Source organism: Sander vitreus, chromosome 9 (genome assembly GCF_031162955.1).
Source record: "Sander vitreus isolate 19-12246 chromosome 9, sanVit1, whole genome shotgun sequence".
In the NCBI taxonomy this organism is placed as follows: Eukaryota; Metazoa; Chordata; class Actinopteri; order Perciformes; family Percidae; genus Sander; species Sander vitreus.
The window spans coordinates 14,396,298-14,402,378 of record NC_135863.1 but is presented as its reverse complement, the minus strand read 5'-3'; positions in this window follow the sequence as shown (position 1 = coordinate 14,402,378).

The window sequence follows — 6,081 nt, the reverse complement described above, 5'->3', positions numbered from 1 at the left end:
TATGGCCTCAGATCAGATGAAACGATTATAAAATTGATCATTGACCTTTGGCCTAGGGTGCTCTGGTACCAAGTACACTTATGAGTATCCCTATGTTCGAACATGGTGTTTGTTATAGACAATCCATGACTAGCACAGAAGTCCAACAACAAACAACCACTCTGGTTTAGATCAGGGAGGCCGTTCCCAATCACGCCTCTCCATGTGTCTCCATGATTGCCCACGTGCACGTTGAAGTCCCCCAGCAGAACTATGGAGTTCCACACTGGAGCCCCATGCAGGACTCCACTCAAGGTCTCCAAGAAGGCCGAATACTCCGAACTCTTGTTTGGTGCATATGCACAAACAGTCAGAGTTTTCCCCCCCCACAACCCGTAGGCGTAGGGAGGCGACCCTCTCGTCCACCGGGTTAAACTCCAACTTGCGGTGCTCAGCCGGGGGCTTGTGAATATCCCCACACCCGCCCGGCGCCTCACACCCTGGGCAACTCCGGAGAAGAAAAGAGTCCAATCCCTATCCAGGAGTATAGTTCCAGAACCGAGACTGTGCGTAGAGGTAAGCCCCGGGTCTGGTCCGTCGAGGCCCCTGACCTTCACTGCCACCCGTGTGGCAGCGCACCCGACCCCAGCGGTTCCTCCCACAGGTGGTGGGCCCATGGGATGGAGAGATGTATGCTACATAGCTTTTTCGGGCTGTGCTCGGCTGGGCTCCGTGGCAAACCCGGCCACCAGACGTTCGCTGACGAGCCCTCCATCTGGGCCTGGCTCCAGACGGGGGCCCCGGGCTTCTTCCGGGCAGGGTCACTCCATCTCTTCCTCGGTCACTCATAGGGTTTTTGAACCATTCTTTGTCTGGCCCCTCACCTGAGACCACTTTGTCTTGGGAGACCCTACCAGGAGCACAAAGCTTCAGACAACACAGCTCTCAGGTTCATAGGGACACACAAACCTCTCCACCACAATAAGGTGATGGTTCCCGGAGAGGTGTGTGTGTGTGTGTGTGTGTGTGTGTGTGTGTGTGTGTGTGTGTGTGTGTGTGTGTGTGTATGTGTGTATGTGTGTGTATATATATATATATTACAACATAAGTGAAAGAGAAAATTATATTTCTCAATTGCACAAATCCTTCATTAGAACATTTGAAAAACACACTTAAGAGAATCCAGTTATTTAACTATTGCAATTACAACAGGAAACACACTTTTTAAGTTGCACAATCTCCACCACCAACATTTTCAAGAGACAATGAACACAATTCTGCACAAAATATGACAGTATAAGTTATCAGAACTTAAAATATACACTATAATATAGTAATTCTGCAATTGTGTGTTTTTTTTTGGGGGGGGGGGTTTTCTGGGGTCTCGCCCAGGGTGTAATTCAATGTAGAACCGCCACTGCTGGCAGGGCTGACATTCAGAGCTGTAGGACTATTTATAACACGCCAGGTATGGCAGACATGCTATAAAAATGAACATCAATGTGGACATCCATTACAACCAAAGCTATATAACATGACACATCACATGAAATGTGAAATGTAATATGCTAAAAGTCCACTACACTGGGGTCATTTTTTGTTTGGTTCATTTGGTTGTCTAAGTCAACCTACTGCTTTAATTTTAAAAGCCAGTACATCAATTGCATTCAAATTAAAGGACAATACGCCTCACTCAACAGTATATTTGTAGCACTGAGAACATTGTGACTGCAGTTATTCTTTATTGTAAGTTTTACTGGTCCTTGACACACATGGGGCTTTAATCAACTCAACCCACAGTAATTTACATGGACAATAAAACACAGTACTCACCTTTGCTGTTTAATTGCTGGTCTCCCCTCCCTGCCGGCAAACTGGTTAATGTGGGACAGAGCTGATGGGTTTAGGGATCATTCATTTTCTCATTAGGTAAAATGGTCTACTCCCAATGTTTGATCTGATACAGATTAACGTCACCAAATCAACAACTCCCAGTGAGGTTTTATTGTTCCTGTGGTCGAGAGATGAGATCTAATCTCCAGCAAAGTTAAGTACCAAATGAGCTCAGAGAAAAGTGATGTTTTTTTGATACTTTGGTTACATATAACCGTTAATGCAACAGCATTACAATTATATTTCAATGTCAAGCAAGTTCTAACTACACATCGAAATACAGTCATTCAAATGCTCTTAAAACAATGCAGAGAGTAGTATGAGATCCATACCACTCTCATATTTGTATGGTAAATATGAAGCTGGGGCCAGCTGCCAGTTAGTTTAGCACAAAGACATAACCAAATCTGCCAACCGGCACCTCTAAAGCTCCATAATATAGATTAGGGAGCTTTAGGGACCTTTAGAGGTGCTGGTTGGCAGATTTTTTTTATATATATATATATATATATATATATATATATATATATATATATATTAGGGCTGTCAAAATAACATGTTCATTTTGATTAATTAATCTGAGAAAAAATAATCGTTTGACAGCCCTAATTTATTTTTATATATATACAGTTGTGTTCAGAATAATAGCAGTGTGTTTCAAAAAAGTGAATAATGCTCAAAATCCTTAGATTAGCTTTTAATTCCATAATATCAGTGCATTGGGAACACTGCACATTCAATTCCAAATCAAAACATGACCAAAATTGATCAAGTTTGTGTTATACCTTTACAGAAAGGGAAGAAAAAGGAATATTGGGCTGTTACAAACTCAAACATTTACTGTATAAACTGAAAAATGTCTCAAGGGTTTGCTTTACTTTGAATCACTGCACTAATATTTAGTTGCATAACCATTATTTCTGAGAACTGCTTCACATCTGTGTTGCATGGAGTCGACCAACTTCTGGCACCTGTGAACAGGTATTCCAGCCCAGGACGATTGGACTGCATTCCACAATTCCTCTGCGTTACTGGTTTTTGCCTCAGAAACAGCATTTTTGATGTCACCCCACAAGTTTTCTATGGGATTGAGGTCTGGGGATTGGGCCACTCCATAACATCAATCTTGTTCATCTGGAACCAAGACTTTGCTCGCTTACTGGTGTGTTTTGGGTCATTGTCTTGTTGAAAGACCCATTTCAAAGGCATTTCCTCTTCAGCATAAGGCAACATGACCTCTTCAAGTATTTTGATGTATTGAAACTGATCCATGATCCATGGTATGCGATAAATAGGCCCAACACCACAGTATGAGAAACATCCCCATAACATGATTTTTGCACCATCATGCTTTACTGTCCTCACAGTGTACTGTGGCTTGAATTCAGTGCATGGGGGCCGTCGGACAAACTGTCTGTGGCCCCTAGACCCAAAAAGAACAATTTTGCAGTCCACAGAATGTTGCCCCATTTCTCCTTTGGCCAGTCAATGTGTCCTTTGGCAAATTTCAACCTATTCAGTACATGTCTTTTTTTTTCAGCAATAGGACTTTGCGTGGGCTTCTAGCTGATAGCTTTGCTTCACATAGCCTTCTTCTGATCGTAACAGTACTCACAGGTAACTTTAAGTCTTCTTTGATTTTCCTGGAGCTGATCATTAGTTGAGCCTTTGCCATTTTGGCTATTCTTCGATCCATTCAAATGGTAGTTGACCGTTTTTCCCCAATAGTAGTAAGTAAGCACTTCATCTAGAGAAAGCTGGACTCACCACTCTCAACTCTCTCATCTGTTTGGTATGTTTTGGTAATATATTGTAGTTCATAGACTGTCCAGGCTGACAATAATGACTGTTCTGTTTTCAGTTGTCACTTGATCACAGGATTTCTGGAAACTAATGTTAATATTTCAAACTGCTACTGCCATTTTTGCCGTAGCAGTCACTGACACACAGCAAGTCTCCCACAAACTCTAAACCTCTTATCTACAAATTTGCTTACATGAATGTCCTCTATGACTTCAGATGTGATTGAGTACAGATGGCCTCCAGTGAATGCAAGTGGGGGTTTCTTGTTTATCTGTGATGCAACAGATTGAAACCGACCACCAGCCACACATTTTGTTGTTTAAACTGGTGATAGCACACATTATTTAGCAGTGAATGTAATTACATATTCATATTTGTAAAATAAACACCAAAAACGAAACCAATTATCCATGTTGGAGGCTCATCTGATGGAGACGTGTTCTCCAAAAAAGGCCCTGGCTGACTGAAGGGAGCTGACAAACACTGAAAACTTGCACTGAATGATGTTTTTGAGAATATTCTAACCACACACACTCTGTGACAAGATCCCACTACATGAGTCAAGGCTGGGAGAGTTGAGAGCTGAATTCCAAACACCTCCGTAGCAGCTCTACTTTAAAAGGAGCAGTGTGTAGGATTTTGTGGCATCTAGCAGTGAGGTTGCAACCAACTAAATACCCCTTCCCTCACCCTTCCCTTTCCAAGTGTGTAGTAAAACCTACGGTGGCCTTCGAGAAACATAAAAACACAAAAGGCCCTCTCTAGAGTAGGCATGCGCCGGTTATCAGTTTGAAGGTATACAGAGGTTTGAAAAAGTCACGGTTTCAAAACCACTAACATTTTCTGTCATACGGTTCCTAAAGTATGAGCTGTTTTTTTTTATGAGTCTTCAAGGACAGAAAGTGCAGTTTAGAAATCCCTCTCCCTGCCAGTGGGAAGTATGTTTAAAAATAAAATACATTGTGTTCAATGGAAAAAAGTTGTTTTTTTACCCAGACATTTAAAAAATAATACATTATGACATAGCTGTCATTGCAATACCGTGAAACTGTGACATATTTGCTGAAGGTTATACCATCAGAATCTCATACCGGCCCATGCCTACTCTAGAGCCAGTGTTTGGTTTGTCCACTCTGGGCTACTGTAGAAACGTGGCAGAGCAACATGGCGGATAAGGACTTGCTACCTATGTAGATATAAAGGGCTCATTCCAAGCAAAAACACAACCACTCTTGTTTCAGGTGATTATACACTAGTGAAAATATAATTATGAATTTTATACTCCATTTCTGCCAATTGATCCCCCTAAATCCTACACACGGCTCCTTTAAATGCAGCGCCTCCCCCAGCCGTTTCCATCTAGGCCATCACGTCCCCCAAATATACACAATCTAATTAGACATATGGTTTCAGGGAATGTTTTTGCTTGCTAAATTATCACATCACCCTTTGGCCAGACTGATCTCATTAAATGGTGTATGTATGACACGCCAATCCGTATGCCATTTTTGCGTGTTATCAAGACGCATAATTGCTTTCTTAGCGTGTTTATCAACGTCATTTGACCTCCATTGAACTACATTACATGTGAATTATCGCCGTAGCGAGTAGTATGAAAGGATGGAAGTCTGCGGATGGGTAAACCACAGGACTTTCACCCAGGAGAGTGGGGATTGTGTCCCGCGTGTGGTGTTTATGAACCGTTTTTCTTTTTTTTTTTTTTAATAAAGCCTTCCCCAATGTTCTTTTCCTAAACCCAACCGTTTGTTTTCCTAAGCGTGTGACCTTGGTCACCATCATGTTTTTGTCGGGTTTTTTTGTGTTACTAAAGCCTTTCCCAATGTTCTTTTCCTAAACTTACCTTTTCTTTTATATATTTTTTTACATGCGTGTGACGACGTTCTCGCGATAACACGCCACGTGGTGTGTATGTTTACATCCGCTGTATACGGCGTAGACATACACGTGGATAGCTCAAAATGCGTACAGATAACGCATCATTTGGCTTTAGGAAAGTGGCGTGTATGTTTATGCAAAGTCATGATGCCATGTTGCTTTGGCAGAGATTTGAGATGTAGCATGGCTTACACAAAATGTTAATGGCTGATTCAGAAGTTCTTCAGAGGTGTAAAATCCATGTAATGTTCCAGTAAATCAAAACCTTTAAAGATAACTAGTCTCCTACAGAGAACCAAAACCTTCAGTCTTCATGTAGTAATGTTATTGATGGTATAATTAGGACGAGAACTAGCTCAGTGATCCATCAGCTGAAAAACCCAGTGTGCTGCCTACCACTATCCAGGCTAAATTGGATGTGGCTTATTGACTTGCTACTGTTACTGATGCTTAACTTACAATTACATTGCTGTTTGTAAAGCAGGATGGTTAGAGGAAGTGAGACGCAGA